The sequence below is a fragment of the Mesoplodon mirus genome, assembly GCF_964341445.2.
Source record: "Mesoplodon mirus genome assembly, contig: HAP1_SCAFFOLD_1140, whole genome shotgun sequence".
In the NCBI taxonomy this organism is placed as follows: Eukaryota; Metazoa; Chordata; class Mammalia; order Artiodactyla; family Ziphiidae; genus Mesoplodon; species Mesoplodon mirus.
This window is the reverse complement of record NW_028294930.1, coordinates 17271-37151: the sequence shown is the minus strand read 5'-3', so window position 1 is coordinate 37151 and position 19881 is coordinate 17271. Positions and strand designations below refer to the sequence as shown.

Below are 19881 nucleotides of genomic sequence, written 5' to 3'. Positions count from 1 at the left end.
TTATGTAAGGGCCTCCCTGGTGGCGCAGTGGTTGAGAGTCCGCCTGCCGATGCAGGGGATACGGGTTCGTGCCCCGGTCTGGGAGGATCCCATATGCCGCGGAGCGGCTGGGCCCGTGAGCCATGGCCGCTGGGCCTGCGCATCCGGAGCCTGTGCTCCGCAACGGGGGAGGCCACAACAGTGAGAGGCCCGCATACCGCAAAAAAAAAAAAAAAAAAAAAAAAAAAGAATTTATGTAAAAGACAATTTTAAACAAAAGTCTTCATTTACAAAACAAGTACACAATATTTAGACATTATATTTTGTCTTTGTGTCAACAGCAGCTACAGCATGCTGTAAGTGAAAGATGAAGGATTACAGTTGAATATCAAATCAGGGAAAAAGGTGAAATAGTTGAGTTCTTTGTAGATTTTTAATAGATTTCAAACCTCTATTGGTTTTGAATAATGTCATATTTCAAACATAATTTTCTAAATAATCATAACAATTTTAGAATCAGAATAAAACTTACACAAGCCTTATTTAAATGCACATATAGTTCATTTTTATGGGTAAAACTAGGACTCTAGTCTTCTGATTACCAGTACTATTTCTTATTGCAACACACTGTTTAAATGTATAGATGATTGAAAAAAAGAGCATACCAGTGATCTCTTAAATGGTTTACAAAATATTAAGTAATTAAAATTAGGGGAAATAAAGCTCATGAGGATTAAATTACAGGAAGAGTTTAAAGGGGGCAAAGAAGTAGGAGATGTATTTCCACATGGATAAATATGATATTTTAGGAGAAAATGACCAAAACTGCATTTATAAGGTCATGATACTAGCTAAATGAAATAAAGACAACCATCATGTGAATAACATATAATTTTGATGGTGAATTTTGAATATGGAGACTGATACAGATTAACATCTGATTATAATAAAAACCAGATAGGCAGGGTAACAAGGTCTTCTTCATCCAATCACAGCTTATCAGGAATAAGGGAACCTCTTGTGCCATTTTAGGACAATGAACTTGCTACAAAGTGAACACTTGACACAAGAAATAGATTAGAAACATAAATATGATTCAAGAAATTCATGGATGGTGAAAGCTATGTTGGATTATTTCAAAAAGTTAGGGATGACTAGGTTAAGTAACTTCTCTTTTTAATAACAGAATAACTGTCACATGAAAGATCTCACTATGCCATTGACAAAGATAAAATCCCGGGACGCCATGGCTTCACAGTCTAATAGTCTAGAGATACAATGTCCAGTATAGTGTCCATTAGTCACAAGTGGCTATTAAATACTTGAAATGTGGGCAAGTTTGACTTAGGAACTTAAATTTTAATTTTATTGAACTTACATTTAAAAATTTAAAAACATATGTGACTAATGGCTATAGTTTTTGACAGCACTAAGAACATTTCCATTATCATGGAAAGTTCTATTGACCAGAGCTGACCCATAACATTTTTATTTAATTTTACATTTATTCCTCTTTGCTAAGAAAATCCTCTCTCTTACTAAAAAACAATATTAGCAAGATGGCTAGATATAAGCTCAAGATGCAAAAGTCTATTGGATTTCTATAATCCAGGAACAAAGAGAGAGCTTAAAAATTATTTAAAATGGAAAAAAAAAAAACTACCTAGGAATAAATCTAAATAAAAATGTGCAAGACATTTATGGAGAAAATAAAACCTTATTGAAAGATATTAAAGAAGTCTTAAATAAATGGAGAGGTACATCTTGTTTATGGAGAGAAAAGACTCATCATAATGATGTAAATTTTCCCCAACTTAATTTATATAGTCAATACAATTACAATAAAAATACTTAATAGAGGTTTTACAGGATTACCAATTCTGAAATTTATGTGAATGGTCAAGAACAGCTCAGACACACCTAAAAAATCCATTCATTCCAAAATGGTCCTGGAAAACTTAATTATTCATAAGAAAACAAAGAAATTGGATAATACAGACAAGTCGATTGTAAGTGCATTAATGGCTTGAATATAAAACAAAGATACACTAGAACTTTCAGAAGAAAATATACTATATCTGGGTAGCATTAAACTAGGGAAGGACATTTTAAGTAGAACAAAAAGACACTAAACTAAAAGATAAATTTGATTTCATTAAAATTGAGAGCTGCTATTTATCACAAGACAACATTGAAAAAGTGAGAAGGCATGAAGTAACTTATTTGTGTCATATATAGCTGACCAAGGATTATTTGCTTGTATTTAAAAAACAATAGAAATAAGTAAGAAAAAGATAAACAGTAGAAAAATGGACAAAAGATATTCTCTGGACTTTCATATAATAGGAAACATAGGCAACTATTAAACAAATGAAAGGATTCTCAACCTATCGGTAATTAGGGAAATACAAATTAAAATTGTTATGGACTGAATTGTGTTCCCTAAAATTCGTATGTTGATGCCCCATCTCCCAATGTGGCTGTTTGGAGACAGGGACTTTAAAAACATAATTATGGTTAAATGAGGTCATAATGGTGGGGCCCTAACTGATATGACTGGTGTCCTTGTAAGAAGAGGAAGAGATACGAGGGATGTATACACACAGAGAAAAGGCCATGTGAGGACATAGCAAGAAAGCAGTGGTCACCTGCAAGTCAAGGAAAGAGGCCTCAGGAGGACCCAAAACTGCCAACATCTTGATCCTGGACTTCCAGCCTCCAGAACTGTGAGAAGATAAATCTCATTTTTTAACCCACTGAATCTGAGGTATTTTGCTAGGACAACCTGAGCAGACTAATACAAGGAACAAAAGACTAGAATGGCCATTCTAACTGGTGAAGCTATAGAGCAAAAGGGCTGAAAATTGATTCCATATCTTTGGAAAACATTTTGACGTTATTTTTTAAAGTTGAATATTTGAATTCCCTACAACTCAGCAATTCTACTCTTAGTATGTCTACTCTTTTACTTATGTTAAATCTTGCACATGTCTACCAGGAAACATTAAAATAAATGTTCATGGAAGTACTGTCCGTAATAGGCCCAAAACAACCCAAATATCATTAATAGAATAATAAAGACATTTTCTTGTATTTATACAATAAAATATTATACAGTAGTACAAATGAATGAACACTAGTTAAAGTAAAGTGGGTGAACCTTAGAAATATAATGTTGAGTAAAAAAAGCAAGCACAGAAGACTAAAGTATGATATCAATTTTATAAATCTCAATAATAAGCAAAATCAGATAAAAATTATGTGGATGTTGAACATAGAGCCAAGATCAGAGTGATTTCTTGGGTGAAAGCAGGAAGGTGGGATCAGGGTAGAGAACAGAGAGAAGACTCAGCAGTTTTGATTCTAGTTCTTAGTTTCGGTGGTGTGTTTGCAGGAGTTTTTATTATTTATCATAACTTACATACAATTAAATATATTCTTTTGTATATTATCTAATAATATTTAAAAAATCAAAATACATTGTATACCAAAGATAACCCTTAGACATTAATTATAGAGAGTCCACTTTGAAACAACATACATAGTTACTCATAAATCTTCTGTAGTTGAAAGCTTTTAGCTATGAAATTCTTCCCCCTTCATATGAGGACTTTATGTTCCATAATGAAGGAAAATTGTTCCTACTTTGGGACAATTTGCATTCTTTATTTAAGTGATACTAGTCCTTTGGCTGCCTAGAAATTTTAAAAACAACCGATAACTACATCTACTGCCTGCAAGAGAATAAAGGAAAAGGAGCATAGGAGGCAATCTCATACATTATTGATAAACACATACAAAGACAATATTGGTACAGAGCTATTTCTCCATATAGCAACTCTGAATTTTATTAATAAATACATATATGTATATATATCAAACATTAATAAAAGAATAAAATTATCCAATATGAGTACATTTGCTCTTTTTTTGCAATTAGTTCCAGGATTCTATTTTAGATTATTACTTCATATCTGCGAGAGTTGGGTGTGTGTTTGTGTGTTTGGTTTTGTGGAAGTTGCATTGTGCTAAATTTTACATTTCTTTCTTGAATTAAATGGCTTTTGTTATCCCTTGGGAATACTGAAGATAGCAACAGCAGATTACTACCTACAGGTGGAAAAGTATAAACAGCAATTTTAGCTGCTAGTGATTCTGAAATTGCCCTTAACTTTGCCCTTCTAAAAATGCTCCAAGAATTACGTTTTGCAAATCCACAGATTTACTATCCATATTCAAGTCATTTACGTGGACAAAGAATGTAGCCTTCGGTATCAGTAACAAAGAATGTTACAGCCATCAAGCCATCAGCACCCTGAGGGGATTCAGGATGGAGAAAACAGGATACTGGCCCTAGATAATTAAAGTGCATATCAAGGGAAAGATTTCCATGAGACCAGATTCCTGCATCTCACCATATATAGGAAAGTGCTAAATTTATTAACTTAACTTAGTTTCTTTAATTAACAGTAATCTTTTGATGTTCCAACTACCTGGGGTTTTTTTTGCAACAACCCCTAAATATCCTGTGCCCTCCCTTACCTTTTCAGAAGGGTCCCTCAGAGCTATCTGAGAGGCTGTCTCCTGATTTAAGTCCTAAGTATGTCCTCCAAATAAAACATAATTCTCAACTTTCAGGTTGTGCATTTTTTTTCAGTCAATATTTAATTGTATGGCTCACGTAGGTACTATGCCTAGATGTAATGGGATGAGATGTAAATTATTAAAACTAGATAAATTCTGTCAGCTCTACCACTAGCTGAGATCCAGGCTTTCATCTCTGGATACTTCTGTCATAGACCTTGGCAGATATGGGGTCTGTGTTGGTCTTAAAATTATTCTTAGAATTGTGGGGACTCATTCATTCTTTCAACAAAATTTTATTGATTATATTCTATGTGTCACTTACAGTTCTGGGTCTTGGAATATAGAAGTCAACACACGAAAATACAAGGATAAAACACATTTTCTACCATATTAACTTTCTTCATTCATTAATTCATCCCTAAGTCATTCAACACGCATCTTCTTATTGAATACTGACGAGGGGTCAAATGCCATGCTAAACACTGAGTAGATAACTGCAAATGAGATGGATAGGCCCTGATTTTGATGTCACTACTATCTTTTGTCCTGCCATATAATGGGACAGCTTCATTATTCCCTTTACCCTAAGTTTTTATCACAAATTGCTAATGAAAATAAAACTGTTAGTGGAGTTTCAACATGCATAGGTAAATGAGAACAGAGAACTCCCCTTTCGCATGCCCCATTCTCCTCCTTCTAACTCCCTATGTGAACTCACTTTGTGCCAAGACCAAGAAGATGTGCCCCAATAAGAACTAAGCTGATTTCCTCACACTGACTGGGGCTTTGCTCACTTAGAAGACTTGATGCTTAATTTTGATAAGCAACTAGAAGACCATGGAGACAACCTATAAAAATGATTTGTCTTGGGAGAAAATACTAAAAAGGGTTAATGTGCTATTCCACATGTCTAACCTCCTGGGATTAAACCACAGGCACCAAGATCACCAAGTGTACGTGGCAACAATGAGCTAAAAATGAAAAAAAAAAGCATCATACTGTTATTGTATTCGTCTTCCCCCAAGGCACTCTCTGATAAACACCACAACCTCTAAGGGAATTGAGACCAACTTCCTTGTGAGGTAGGTTATATATGCATCTTTTTCCAAGCAGTTAAATCATATCCAGCTATCAGCACACCTTACTTAAGGTGATTGTAATGTATGAGATTAAATGTTCCTACCTGATTGGAAACCTTCTTGTCCTCAATTCATTGGCTATACTGGATTATTTTTCTTGGGTCAGACCTTCAGACTTCTACCAGAAATCGTTCCTTTGGGGAAACAAGGCCTTCCCAGAAACTCAGGAAACTGAAATGGAGACAGCAAGAGAGAAGGAAATTATTTGGACATATAGACCTCAATTGTTTGGTTTTAAGTAAACGTCCAAGCAAATATCTTCTAAATGGTATAATAACTTTAGGGAAATTCACGGTTTATAAGTTTGTGTACTCATGAACTGTACATATTATGATAAGAGTACAGGTTGCATTTTGTGTCTTCAACTCAAGCAAAGACTTCAAAAAAGGCCCAGTTATCCTTTGTTCATTAAGATACAAAGAGAGGGCAAAAAGGGCAAGTTTCTAAGTCTTTTTCTTTAAAATTTACTTCCTTTCTTCAGTCTTTATCAAGATCTTCAGGAAATTAACTTTACTAAAGTTAATTATTCATAAAATAAACATAGGAACCTGCAGAAGACTATTTCACAGAGACCTGTAATGTACAATATCCATTGCATACATGCACCATGAGCTTGTCTTTTCGAGCACTGGCATACACAAAACTCTGTGTGTGTGTGTGTGTGTGTGTGTGCACATGTGTGTCTTTTTTGTGATGGAGCCATAGGGAGAAAATAAAGCTATTGGCTGCAATTCAGTGATGTAGAAAGATTTAAGGGTAAAGGAAAAGGCTACATCAAGCGAAGCAATAAAGTCATGAGGTTGTGCCTCCATAATAATAACAATAGCAGTCTTCTGTAACCAAGGGAGCAGGCTCCTCAAATTATACTCACACCTGTTAGACCATCTGCCCATAAATTTCACACTATCATTAATGGAAAACAAATGGCACTGTCTCTCCTTCCCTTTATCCATTGGCTATTCTCATATAAATTATTTTTCTCTTCAAGGTCACGCTCTTTTCTATCTGTTTAAAAATATTAGGATTTAGGAGGAGTGATACAAATGTGCCATGCCTTGGTACTTGTACCAGTGATGGCTCTGTAAGGAGCACCGGATTGGTAGGAGGCTATAAATTGAATTCCCCTAGAAGCAGAACCTGAGGCAATAATTTGAATGCAAACTGTTCATCTGGGAGGTGCTTCCAGAAAACTCAGAAGTGGAGCAGAAATTGAGAATGGAGGCATGGAAGGAAGACAACAGAGGTGCATTACTGAATAAATTACTCCTGCAGGGAACTGCTGCCAGTACTTCAGGGGAGTTCTGTGAAACTCTACAGAACATGTCTCAGAGTTATCCTAAGAATTGGTGAGAAACTTGAAGTACTTATCTTCCAGCCCCCTCTGTCCTTGGTTGAAAGCTACACCCAGATACATTAACTCCTGTACATTTCTGGCCTGCCTTAAGGTGGATAATTGCAGGTGGTAGCATGAGTCTATCAGCATATAGTGGAATGATGAGTGCTGGGGAGATATGAGTGGAGCAGTGAAACCATCTAATACAGTCGGGGCAGGAGATATTAATTACTGGCTTGCAAGTCCAACTGGATAACCTTAAATTCCTGGGTTAATGGTTTTACTTTGAGGTATTTAATCATGATGTATGAGTAAAAATTTCCTCTATTAAATCAAGTTGAAGATCCTAAGTCCCTAATCGTCTGGAAAAATGTGGGTATCTTTTTAACAGATTTTTGAAAAGTAACATGATTAAGATTTCAAACTGACCATTCATTCATTCATTCATTCACTAATTCAACCAACATTTATTGAACACCTAAAGTATGCCATGGGTTAAACTAGGCACCAGTGTTACTGTTACTAAAATCATTATCGTGCCACCTAGAAGTCAATGTATTGTGACACTCAAATAAGAAAATCCATAGTTACCGTAAAAATTATTATAGAGTGCTATAGGAAGACACGGTAAGACCTTAATGCATGCTGTGGAGAGTAGTATATGGGGGATATCAGTAGGGCTTCCTGTAGAAGGCAATTGAAGTGGATATGTAACATGAAGGAAGGGTGAATTTTTGAGGAAAAGAGAAGATAAATTCATGTTTGCCAGAAAATGAATGGTTAAGGATCAGTCCAGAAAGGAGTTCCATTCATAATCAGTATAAGAAATGTCACTGGGGCTTCCCTGGTGGCACAGTGGTTGACAGTCCACCTGCCGATGCAGGGGACACGGGTTCGTGCCCCGGTCCGGGAAGATCCCACATGCTGCAGAGTGGCTGGGCCCATGAGCCATGGCCGCTGAGCCTGCATGTCCGGAGCATGTGCTCCGCAACGGGAGAGGCCACAACAGGGAGAGACCTGCGTACCGCAAAAAAAAAAAAAAAAAAAAAAAAAAAATGAAATGCTCACTGGAGTGTTAGAAAAGAAGACAATGGAGAGGGTGGTAGAAGCCAGACCATGAATGGTCCATGTATGTATACTAAGTGCTATGGTCTAGTCTTTGTGTTCCCCTCCAAATTTATACATTGAAATCTTAATTTCCGGAGGTGATAGTATTAGTAGGAGGGGCCTTTGGGAAATGATTACGGTATTAGTGCTCTTACAAAAGAGACTCCACAGAGCTCCTGAAGCTCTTCTGCCATGTGAGGTTACAATGAGAAGTCTGGAACTCAAAAGAGGGCCCTCATCTGACCATACTGGCACCCTATTCTTGCACTTGCAGCCTCCAGAACTGTGAGAAAAAAATGCCTGTTGTTTATGAGCCACCCAACCTGCAATATAATCTTACAGCAGCCCAAAAGGACAAAGAGAGTTTGGATGTGAGATTTTACTCCAAGAAAGATGGGAATCCACTGAAGGATTTTAACTGGTAACTTAGAAGAGAGACAAGTTTCATAACACAATCAGGTATTTTTATAAGAAAAATTTGTTTCATTTTCAGAACGATCACTCTGGAAATACTGTGACTAGATTTTTGGAGAAGGGTGACGGCAGTCCCGGATATACAAAGATGAGTTAGTAGTCCATTAATGTAAGTCAAACAAGAAAGTGGAGATAAAAGTGTGAATTTGTGGCTGAGCGATCTTTTCTGTTAGCAGTTGAAAAATGTTATGTCAATGCTTCTGACTCCAGAGTTTTAGACAAGAAATATGCTGTCATTGGAATTGGTGTTTCTCAATAAGTGATGCATTGTTTTTGCCTGTCCACTTGCGAGATTTTTTTTGTCTCTACTTTTCAGAAGTTTAATTATGATGCGTCTTGGCAAGGATATCTTTGCGTTTTTCCTCTTTGGGTTTGTTCAGATTCTTGAATTTGTGTTTATGTCTTCTAAAAAACTGGGAACTTTTTAGTCATGATTTCTTTGAATACTTTGTCAGTCCTACTTGCTCTCTTTTTTCATTCTGGAACTTTGATGATATTAATGTTAGTGCTTTTGTTACTGTTTACACGTTCTTGAGATCCTGTTCTTTCTCCCATCTCTACCCCTCAGTCTATTTTTCTCTGTACATATGGTACATTGTACTGATCTCTTCTAAGTTCATGATTCTATGCTTTGTAATCTCCACTCTACTCTTGAGCAAAGATTTTTCATTGTTGTATTTTTCAGTTCTACTGTTCTCATTTGTTTTTATTGTTATAACTTCTAGTTTTTTGTTTACATTTTCTATTTTTCCCATTTCTGTCAAGGAACGCATAATTGCTAATTGAAGCATTTAAGTGACAGCTTATTTAAAATCCTTGTCTGATCATATCAATAGATGTTTTACCTCAGTGTTGGTGTATGTTTATTGTCTTTTCTCATTTATTCTGTGATTTCCTGGTTCTTGGTGTCATGAGTATTTTTCAATTGTATTCTAAACATTGTGAGTTATTATATGACTCTGTATCCCATTTAATTTTATTATTACTTTTTAGAAGGAAGTCATCCTATTTGAGGCGTAGTATGAGGACTGGGGAGTGATGTACAGATTTCCATTGGGCCCTACTGACAATACCCCAGCAAAAGTGGGCACTTACATTGTCTCACTGCAGACAGATCAAGGAGAAGTTCAGCTAGCCTATGGCCCTTCTGACACCTTCCCCCCAAAAGTGGGAACATTAATATCATTGTGTTGCCTTTTAGTAGGAGTGGAAGTTCATCTCCCCAGTAGATTTCTTGACACCAGGGGAGGGGAGAAGTGAAGTGTTTGCTGTCCTTCCTCCCGCTTCATTCCTTCTTGTTGATGCCGGGTGTGGGTAGAGGGTCAGCTACCTGCTGGCCCCACTGACACCAGGGTAAGAGGAAGAGAAGTGCCAACTAGCCCTGCTTGTGCCGTCTCGTTCTGTCTTACTGCCTCAGGATGGTTATGGGGATTCAGCACCCCAGTGGGTCTCACTGACATCATGTGTTGGGGGTTAGTGGGGTGCCTACTCCCTCCAATCTGTAACACCCTATTCTTATTGATGTCAGGAAGAGATGGAGGCTAAGTCCCACCAGTGGACCCCACGACTGTGTGAGGGCAGCCCAGTGTTAACTAGCCTGTCAGGCACCACCTTTTAAAGTCTGTTTGCTCATGGAAAGGGTTGGAGGCTCAGCTCACCACTGGACCACACTGAAACAACCCTGGTGGGGAATCAGAGCGCTGGCTCTTCTGGAGGGCAGGAGTGGGGTGGTGTAGAAGATCGAATCCTACCTTGGCCCAACTGAAACAACAGGACATAGGGGATGAGTGCAATATTCCACTGGCACTTGGCTCGAGTAGTGTGTATATTCCACTGGCACTTGGCTCGAGTGGTGTGTATATTATTGCCCAAATGGTCTTCTGTCTTTAGCAACCCCTTTCCTCATACTTTGGCTAGGGGGAACAGGGTTTTGTAGGGGTCTTTTTGAAGCTTTTTTGTCTGTTGTTCTGTTGGTGGTTATTGATTGGGGGTCCTGTAATACCCTCTCCAGGATGTATGGGAAGCAACAGGAAACACAGGGGACTCATCACCATGTCATTCCTCAAGTCCCAAAGTCCTTAGTTAAGTCTGCCTTCTCATTTCCACCTTTCAGCGTCTTCCTATGTTTGTTTGTTGTTATGTTCAGGGTTTTAGTTTTAAGTGGGAGAACCTGGGAGAAATGGGCTACTTCATCTTCTTGGAAGCAGAGGTCTGGAGGCCTTTTGATGTTAAAAAGTACTGCTGACTGTAAATTAAAATTTGATGATATACACCTTGCACTTTAAGAATTATTTTGCTAGATGATGTGGCTTCCCAAAGTTGCTACAATTTGATTTTCATACTTCTAAAAGCCAAGTGTTTTGCTGGAGTTGAAATTTAAAGATAAGCAAGAGATGAGGCTAAGATGATCTATGTGGTAACAGATTAAAGTTGGAAACATCAATATACATTCATGTTTAGCTTAATATTGCTTCATATTACCTTAATACACATGGTCATGTAGAGAGATACTTACAGATATGTGCATATACATGGGTAATGTACACACATATTATCTCTTTGCTCTGTCAGCTGAGAAGATCTAGAAGCAATGACATCTGAGCAGCAATTAGCGCACCCCACACCCAGATCCTGCTGTCTAATACCGTTCTCCACTAAAAAGACCTAGTTATCCTTGAAGAATTAGCTGATTCTAGGACTGGGGCAGTAAATATACAAGATTTATATGCAAGACCATCTTATAGTGTCAGAAAGTAAGGAAGTTCCAAAAAAATATATAGGATGGGGATACCTCAGAGTGGCACAAGAGCCAACTGAAAAGAGTTCACAAGGGTCAGGACTAGAGCAATTTGAGGAACAAAGTAACTAAAGTAGAATTCGATTATAACCCAAAGTATAAAATAAAAATCCATGAGTTCTTCTGATATAAATAAATAATTGGATACATAAACGCAGGAGAATAGATAAATCTCCAGTGCAAAGGAATTCCAAATAGTTTATGTAGTACTCCATCTTAAGCATAACTCCCTATTCCTTAGTTGTGGGCTGAGCATATTGACTTCCTTCCAAAAAAGTACAGTATGAAAAAGGGAAAACAGTAATCTTACGATGGAGAAACCTGAAAAACACTACCTCAGCCTGGTGATCAAGGTCCACCTCAGCATTCATAATGCATATTGATACTTTGTACACTTGATGTGATCTGACAAAATAACCCTTCTACTCTGTGGTCTTCCTCCCCAAAACACATAATCCTAATATTATCATGAAAAATGCATCAAACAAATTCTAGTAGTAGGCATCCTACAAAAACCTAAGTACTCAAAATTGTCAAGGTCATCCAAGGAAAATCTGAGAAGCTATCAAACCCAAGAGGAGCCTAAGGAAACACGGCAACTAAATGTAATGTGATGTTTTGGATGAAATCCTGGAATAGAAAAAGGACATTAGGTAAAAACTAAGGAACTGGACTAATGTATGGGCTATAGTAAATGATAATGTATCAATATTTGTTAATTGATTGTAACAACGTAACATACTAATGTAAGTGGATCATCATAGAGGGAAATGGGTCTGGTGTATATGGAAACACTTTACACTATCTTCTCAATTTTTCTGTAAAATTAAAACACTTCTAAAAAGTAAAGTCTATAAAAATGGCTGTGTTTTCTTGTTTTATGATTATGTGCCTGTATTTCCTAATAAATATGTAAATTTGCTTTACCTTCCTTGATACTGATATTACAGAAAATACTAAGTAACTCTGAAAGAATTTGTAACTCCAATTCAACAAGCAATAATTCTTGGTATTAACTTTTTGGAAGAACCCACTGAATAAATCAAAGCAAATTGTCTTTAAAGGCTGAATTTCTTTTCAGTGTTTAATCTTTTATATGATTAATGCATACCACAAGCATGATTCTCTTTCAAAGGGCAGAAAATGTTGATTGTAGGCAATGACTAAAGTACAGTGAAATATTAATGCCTGATGCTATAACAACTTTAATGTATTTTATGTTTTCAAAATGATGAATTGTTTTTTCAGTTAATAAAGTATTCACTCTTATACATTTCCTACCCACCTTTTCCCAAAACACCCACAAGGAAATGATACTATCATCTGATATTAGGTTCATCAATTTAAATTGGAGTTTTTGGTAGCTGTGGTTGCCAATGGTACTGGAATGTGTGATACTTTTACAGATCCTCTCCATGGCAAAATCTGATCTTCACAAGGTAAATCACAGTAGGTGCCTAAAGCCAAAGGACATATAGCTTTGTAGCTAGATTACCAAGCATTTTACTTAGAGGCACAATAGGATGTAGAAAAGGCCATTTCTCTTTCTGTCTTTTTCTGCTCAAAGATCGCTCACCATCTTCCTTTTTATCAGCCATTTCAGAAGTTTTCCACAAATTTAGAATATATAATGTCACTTAATGTGAATGTAGCTCAACATTCTGTTTTAGTACAGCTAATCTCACATTATTTTATTGGTGCTAAATATGTTAATCATCAGCAAATTTTTGTACTTAACTTTTTTTTTTGATGTGGACCACTTTTTAAAGTCTTTATTGAATTTGTTACAATACTGCTTCTGTTTTATGTTTTGGTTTTTTGGCTGTGAGGCATGTGGGACCATAGCTCCCCGACTAGAGATTGAACCCACACCCACTGCATTGGAAGGCGAAGTCTTAACCACTGGACCGCCAGGGAAGTCCCTGTACTTAACTTTTAAAAATAATTAAAATAAGCTATTCAACACATTTCCCCTTAAAAAAAAAAAAGTAGCTCTCCTTAGGCTGGCCCTGGGCACATACGTGACTTTGCTATTTTTTCCATGGACTATTTTCTTACCTGTTCAACTGTGTCACATCTGTTCTACCTTCTCAAAAAGAAACATTTAAAAATTCATCTACGCACGCATGCATTCACTCATTTATTAAATAAATCTATTGAACACCTACATACAGCACAGAAAAAAAGGCAGAAAACTAATCTGGGTTGCACAGAAAGTAATGAACTCAGTTACAATTTTTGGTGAACACAGGTGTTACTCAATCTACTGGAAATTACATTTCATTATGGGGACTCACAGACTCAAGGAAAATCAAGACCTAAATAATAATAAAGTAATAAAAGCACTAGCCATTTACTGAGTGCCTGCTTGTACCTGACTCTGAAACTCTAAAATCATTACGGATGTTTTGAGGATTGTCTGATATAATTGTAATCTCCATTTTACAGATGAAAATAACAAGGTTAAGAGATATTAGGTTACTTGCCTAAAGTGAGGTGGCCCAGAAACTACAGAACTGGAAATTGAACCTTAGACTTCATAATGCCAAAGTCTGTGCTTTTAATCACAATGTGTGTGTGTGTGTGTGTGTGTGTATGAGAGAGAGAGAGAGAGAGAGAGAGAGCGAGAGAGAGAGAGAGAGAGAGAGAGAGAGAATGTGTTTAATAGAGAACTTCTGAGAAATGGCAAGAAAACTGCCAGGTATCCATAAAACAATAATTTAGGAGATTCCTACTATACAAGTAATTGTTAATCATATGGCTGAACTAAGGATCTCTCACTTTTGAACCAAGAAATCAAAAGCTTCCAGAAGTTGAGTCTAAATTTTACACTTACATAAGATACTTCATACAGAATGCTAAAGTATAATAACTAAAGAGCTCTGAAAATACTGGAAGCATTCATATTAGTATGATTTTATAATGTGGATAATAGAGGATTTAAGAAATTGGCAGAGACAACTGCAGACTCATTTGTTATCATTTCTGTGAATAAAATGAGAAAAACGAAAAAAGAATGGCTGGCAATTTTAGGTAGTTTGCTTAATCTCCATACTAGGAAAGACTAAGCAAAAAAAAAAAAAAAATTCTCAAAATCTTATTTTTTGAAAGTACCTACAAGTGTATATGGTCTTTTTATACAAAATAACTTGGAATTATGAACTGTCAAATGAGTCTAATCTCCCCTGATGATAAAATTGCTGACTTTATTTGAAACTATGAAATGAAAAATGAGGTAATAATAAGAAATTCTTAAGAAAAGGAGTAGAAAAAACAAAATTATAAGAGTTATGTTAAAAAATATTTTGAAACAAACATAAAATCCCCATTACTGGTACAGAGCTTTTAAAACCTTATTTTGGTTTTAAGTGTTAATAAATATTTATATGTTTACATAATTACTGTCATAAGGAAGACACAATTTTAGGTCAGCTTTCTTCATTCTTTCTTTATTAAGCATTATTCTATTTTGCTCCATCATCCTGTAATTATAATATAGTAACTGTGTAGCTTTCTACTAAGTGGATATAATTTCCTTAACTATTTTCCTATTGTTAACAATTAAAGGTGTTTCCAATTTTTTGTTATTACAAATGACATGACAATGAGCATCTTTATATAATAATTTTGGGGATTATAAATTATTTGTTGCCATAAGCTTCCAGAATTAGAATTAATGTGTAAAAAGCTATTAACATTTTTATCTTGCTAGACATTGCCAAATTACTTGTCTAAAGATGGAACCAAATTATATTGCAAAAATCTTTGCCAACAGAAGACATTATATATAATTTTTGATTTTGCTAAATTAGTAAGTTGGAAACCTATGTTCCATTTCTTTGAATTCTTTGATAACAGAGTGCTGCTGGAGGCTGGGAGGGCAGTCATGTCCGTGAAGGCTCCCCAGAGTTGGAGCGGGGAAGTGGAAAAAGGTAAAAAAAATACTAATTGTATTTTCCCTCGATTGTTATCTCTCACTCTTTTCTGACTCTGTGTAACTTATATCCAGGTAGCTGGAGAAAAATCATGTGGCAGGGCAAATTGGTATTCCAATAAATTAATAATCACCAACTTCAAATGGATTTTCAAGACTGGAAATATTGCTGTGACTTACAGTACGTTCTTTCTAATTCTCCTTACAGACTATTTTCTGAGAAGCTTTACCTGCCCTCCTCAAATGTCCCTCCATCCTCTCTACTTCCTTCACTCTGAGCTGGTGAGGTGCTTCATAGCTCATTAAGAACTCAGAAGTCAGTAAATAGTCCACTGCCAAATCCATTAATTCATTAGCATTTGCGTTGCTCTTTGTATTCCCTTTTACTACAGGAGTGAAAGTTAAAAGGCCATGTGCACTACAGACAGCATTTCGTTTTCCCTCATCTTCTCAAGTACTTCACAGCACTGCGTTTTCTACAACCCAGCTACTCCTTAGGAATGATTCTTGCCAAAATTCAACCTCATTCTAGACTAGTAACTCCAACTTAAAATGTTAAAAACTATACGTGTAACATGAAAGCCTCCCTCCTCCCCTAATCCCTGCATATCTTCTTTAGCCAATTCATGTCTGAACTTTTCAAAATTGTTATCTTCATATACTGTTTCCATGTCCTCACGTCCCATTTACTCTATAATTTACATCCATCTGACTTCTCTCACCGTAAGCTCTTTGCCCACTGTCCTGAAATTTTACTTATGACGGTCACCAGCGATCTCCATGTCAGTATAGCCAATGAATAGTTTTTGTCCTAATTCTAGGCTCTTTCCTTCTTTAAAAAAGAAAAAGAAAAACAAAAACAAAAACCGTTTCTTTTCTTCTATGCTTTTACACTCTCATCATCTTCTGTCTTGGTATATTTTACTGGCTTTCTGTGTTTAATCTCATTTCTAATATTCTATTAGTTTCCTTTATCTTCAGTGGAATAAACCAGTATATGAAGGATTATTCTCAACAGTTAGTTCTCAAAATAACAGTACTAGGAGCAGCAGTCAATACTCTATAAAGCTTACCATGTGCCAGACACTATTCTAAGACACTGTTTAAATACATATATATATACACACACATATATATATATGAGGTTTTCCTCCTCATAAGCCTATGAAATAAGCCTATTATTATACCCACGTTACAAATGAGAAAACTGAGGCAATGAGAGGCCAAGGTCACATGATCAGTACTTGGTGAAGCCCCGCCTGAGTTAATGCCGGAACTTTAGAGTAGACAAGTTAAATAATGTCTCACAGATTGGCCTTAAAAGCGAGCAACATTTAATTAATGACTTGTGAAGTATCAGGAAAAAAATGGAACATTTTTAATTGAATGGGAACTACTAAGTCATGTATCAGTAACTAAGATTGACTCTTATTGAATGAAATTATTTTTCATTATTCTTTTGAAAGAAGAATATTCTTGTGTTAGTGTTTTACAGTTTTCTTCCATTCACATATTTATTCATTTATTAGACGCACGTTTCCTACACACCTTCTATGTGCCAGTGTCTGCTGCAAGCCTTGGAAGATTCAGTGGTGAGCAAAAAATTACAAAGTCCTTGCTCTTAAGCAAGTGTCCAGTGGTGGAGGAAGACAGAGTCAACATGTAAATACATTTTGTACAGCGACAGAAATACGACTGGACAGTGGGATGGAGAGGCAGTGAGGAGGCAGGTCTCTTTGGTCAAGATAGTAGTGGTGGCGTTTGAACCGAGACCTTAGTGATCAGAGGGAAATTGGTCTGGGTAGAAGGATTAGCCAATCTAAAGCTGGGAGAGCAAGAACTAGAGCTTGTTGCATCTGAGGGACTGAAAAAGACAACTGTGCCTCGAACCCCATGAAGGTCAGGGAAACATGTAGTAAGTGACCAGAGCACATGGTCCCTGTGAACCTGGCTAAGTAGTTGAAATTTTCATCTCTTTACAATAGACAGCCTTTAGAGATTAGAAGCAGTGCGATAATAGCATCTGATTTGTGCTTTTTAAAAGACTACTTTGACTGTGGAGTGTCCTACAAAAGCAAACTACTTGTGTCTCTATGAAGTGCAGATAGTAAATTTTAAAAAGCCCAATGAGCTCATAAGCAGTTGGTTTACTAACTGTAATCATTTATCTTAACTAGACTTCATTAATATAAGCTTGGTGACCTTGGGGTCTGGGGACATATTAGATTAGGGAAACCCAACTATTTTCAAATAGTGTGATTTGAAAAATTCTCGAAATTGTTGGGGTTCAGGAAGATTATTTTATTGCTGGGCCTGGATGGGAAGTTTAGAATAAGAAAAGAAAGTATGATGGCTGGCTTCCATCTATTCTCCCTTTCTGTGGGAGAAATGATGGTGGGGTGACTACTTTGCTGTTGACCCAATGCTTAAATTTCAGAGCTAGTTCAATCCAGTAAATATTTGCTGAACAACTATTATATGTTAGGCACCTAGCTGAAACTGGGAATATAAAGAGAATAATTAATAATAAAAGCAGGTATGACTAACAAGAGACAGGCACTGTGCTAATGCTTAACATGCACTATCTCAAGTTACATTAATTTACACACTAACCATATGGGGTAGATGTATTTATTATACCATTTTCCGGGTGAGAAATCTAATCCGTTTAAGGGGCTTAAGTTATTTCTCCAAGGTTACACAGCTAGTTAGGGGCATAGGCAGTATTTGGACTCAGGTCTGGTATCAGCACCAATTCTCTTAACCATTATGCTCTATAAGGACCTTACTTGAGAAGTTCAGGATTATACATATATGGGTACAACCAACCCTAAGACCATCTGGCAAAACTGGCTGCTTGAGAAGTCCTGGATTTATGTAAGATGCTCTTGGAATGGAGAAGATCGTGAAGGAGGGTCCCCAAAACACACTCTCTATACTAAGGGGCAACAGAAGAGAGAAAGAATTAGCCTACAGCAGTATGATATTGAGGACCAAGAAACAGTGTTTCTCTCTTTTGTGAATAGTTATTAAATTATTTCTACTTCAAAGTATCAGAAAGAAATCACAGCACTATGGACAGTTTGCGGAGCCACCCTATCTTAGCGTGAATCCTGGCAGGTGTAGAGTCCATAGTATGACCGTGGCACCTAAGTGTAGTTAAGTAAGCTTTCATTTTTCTTTAGCCTTAAAGCAAAGTAGCTTTCTGATAGGTATAGTTTAGGAAAGTCTTCAAAGAAAATATTTGAAGTCCACTATCTCAGAGAAAAGCAATTTTGCAAAAGATCTGTCAGCAAAAGCAGGGCCAAACACACTAATTATTTAGTGAGACTTGTATTGTTATATCATTGCTCATGTTGTTTCTTTATGCATTTACCTGGAAGAAGGCTTTTAATGTTCAACAATTCTCAAAGAGATAAAGACCCACACTGACCTGTCAGAAAGAGCTGTGCCCTGGAATTAGATCAGTTTAGGTTTGGCTACCTACTAAAACTAGGTAACATTCTTAATCTTTCTGAGCCTGTTTCCTATCTGCAAATAGGGATAACACTATCTATTACAGAGGGATGGGGTTAAATTAAATGACACATGTAAATGAAATATATCCTTCCAGACTGAGAACATACCTAGTAAATGTTAAGTGATCTGCAAATATTCTGCTTTCTTGAAATGGATGAAACCTGTTATGTTCTTAACCAATGGTCTAAATATCAAGACAATATTTAGTTAAAAGTTATATTTGTTCTTTCACTGTCCATCTGCATTTTAACATATTCTAACATATTCTCCTTGATCAATTGTGTCAATATTAGTAACATTTGTCATTTAAGCTATTACTGTTCATATGTTTAAAATATTTCAACATGATATAAGTCATTACTCAAAGGGATGCCTAGCTGGCTTTGTCAAAGATTTATTTTAAGTAAAAATAAAAGACACATTTTTCATTTTCACCAAGTTTTATTGAACAGTGTATTCATTAACTGTATGAACTTTCTGGCCAACCTAATACAGTAGCCAAGACATGGAAACAACCTCATTGTTTTTTTGTGGATGAATGGATGAAGAAAATGGGGTGCATACAACCTACTATTATTCAGCCATGATAAAGAAAGAAACCTGGCTATTTGTGACCACATGGGTAGATTTGGGGGTCATTAAGCTAAATGAAATGTCAGACAGAGAAAGATAAATACTTTAGGATCTCACATGTGAAATCTAAAATACTGAACTCATGATAGAAAGGATGGAATGATGGTTGCCAGAGCTGGGGGTTGGAGGTGAGGAAAATGAGTGAAGATGATCAAAAGATAAAAACTTCTAGTTATAAGATAAGTGAGTAATGGTGATGTCATGTACAGCTTGGTCACTGAAGTTAACAATACCGTATTTTATGTTTGAAAGTTGCTAAGAGAGTAGATCTTGAAAGTTCTCATCACAAAAATAAAATTTGTAATTATGTGAATTAAGGTTAACTAAACTTATTGTGGTAATCATTTCACACTATATCTATATATATCAATCATCACAT

General features: G+C 36.2%; 1 long non-coding RNA gene across 5 annotated transcripts in view; it reads right to left on the bottom strand.

Annotated features, from left to right (window-relative positions):
- The window catches only part of LOC309797865, a 43382-nt gene that overhangs the window by 8208 nt on the left and 15293 nt on the right, over positions 1 to 19881 (bottom strand). For 4 of the 5 annotated variants that reach the window (XR_014292832.1, XR_014292833.1, XR_014292834.1 and 1 more), the window contains one exon: positions 5750 to 5876. This is a non-coding gene — a long non-coding RNA (uncharacterized lncRNA). Of the gene's footprint in view, positions 1 to 5749; positions 5877 to 8300; positions 8400 to 19881 lie in introns of those variants that run through there. The other variant, XR_014292836.1, reaches the window with a different exon arrangement.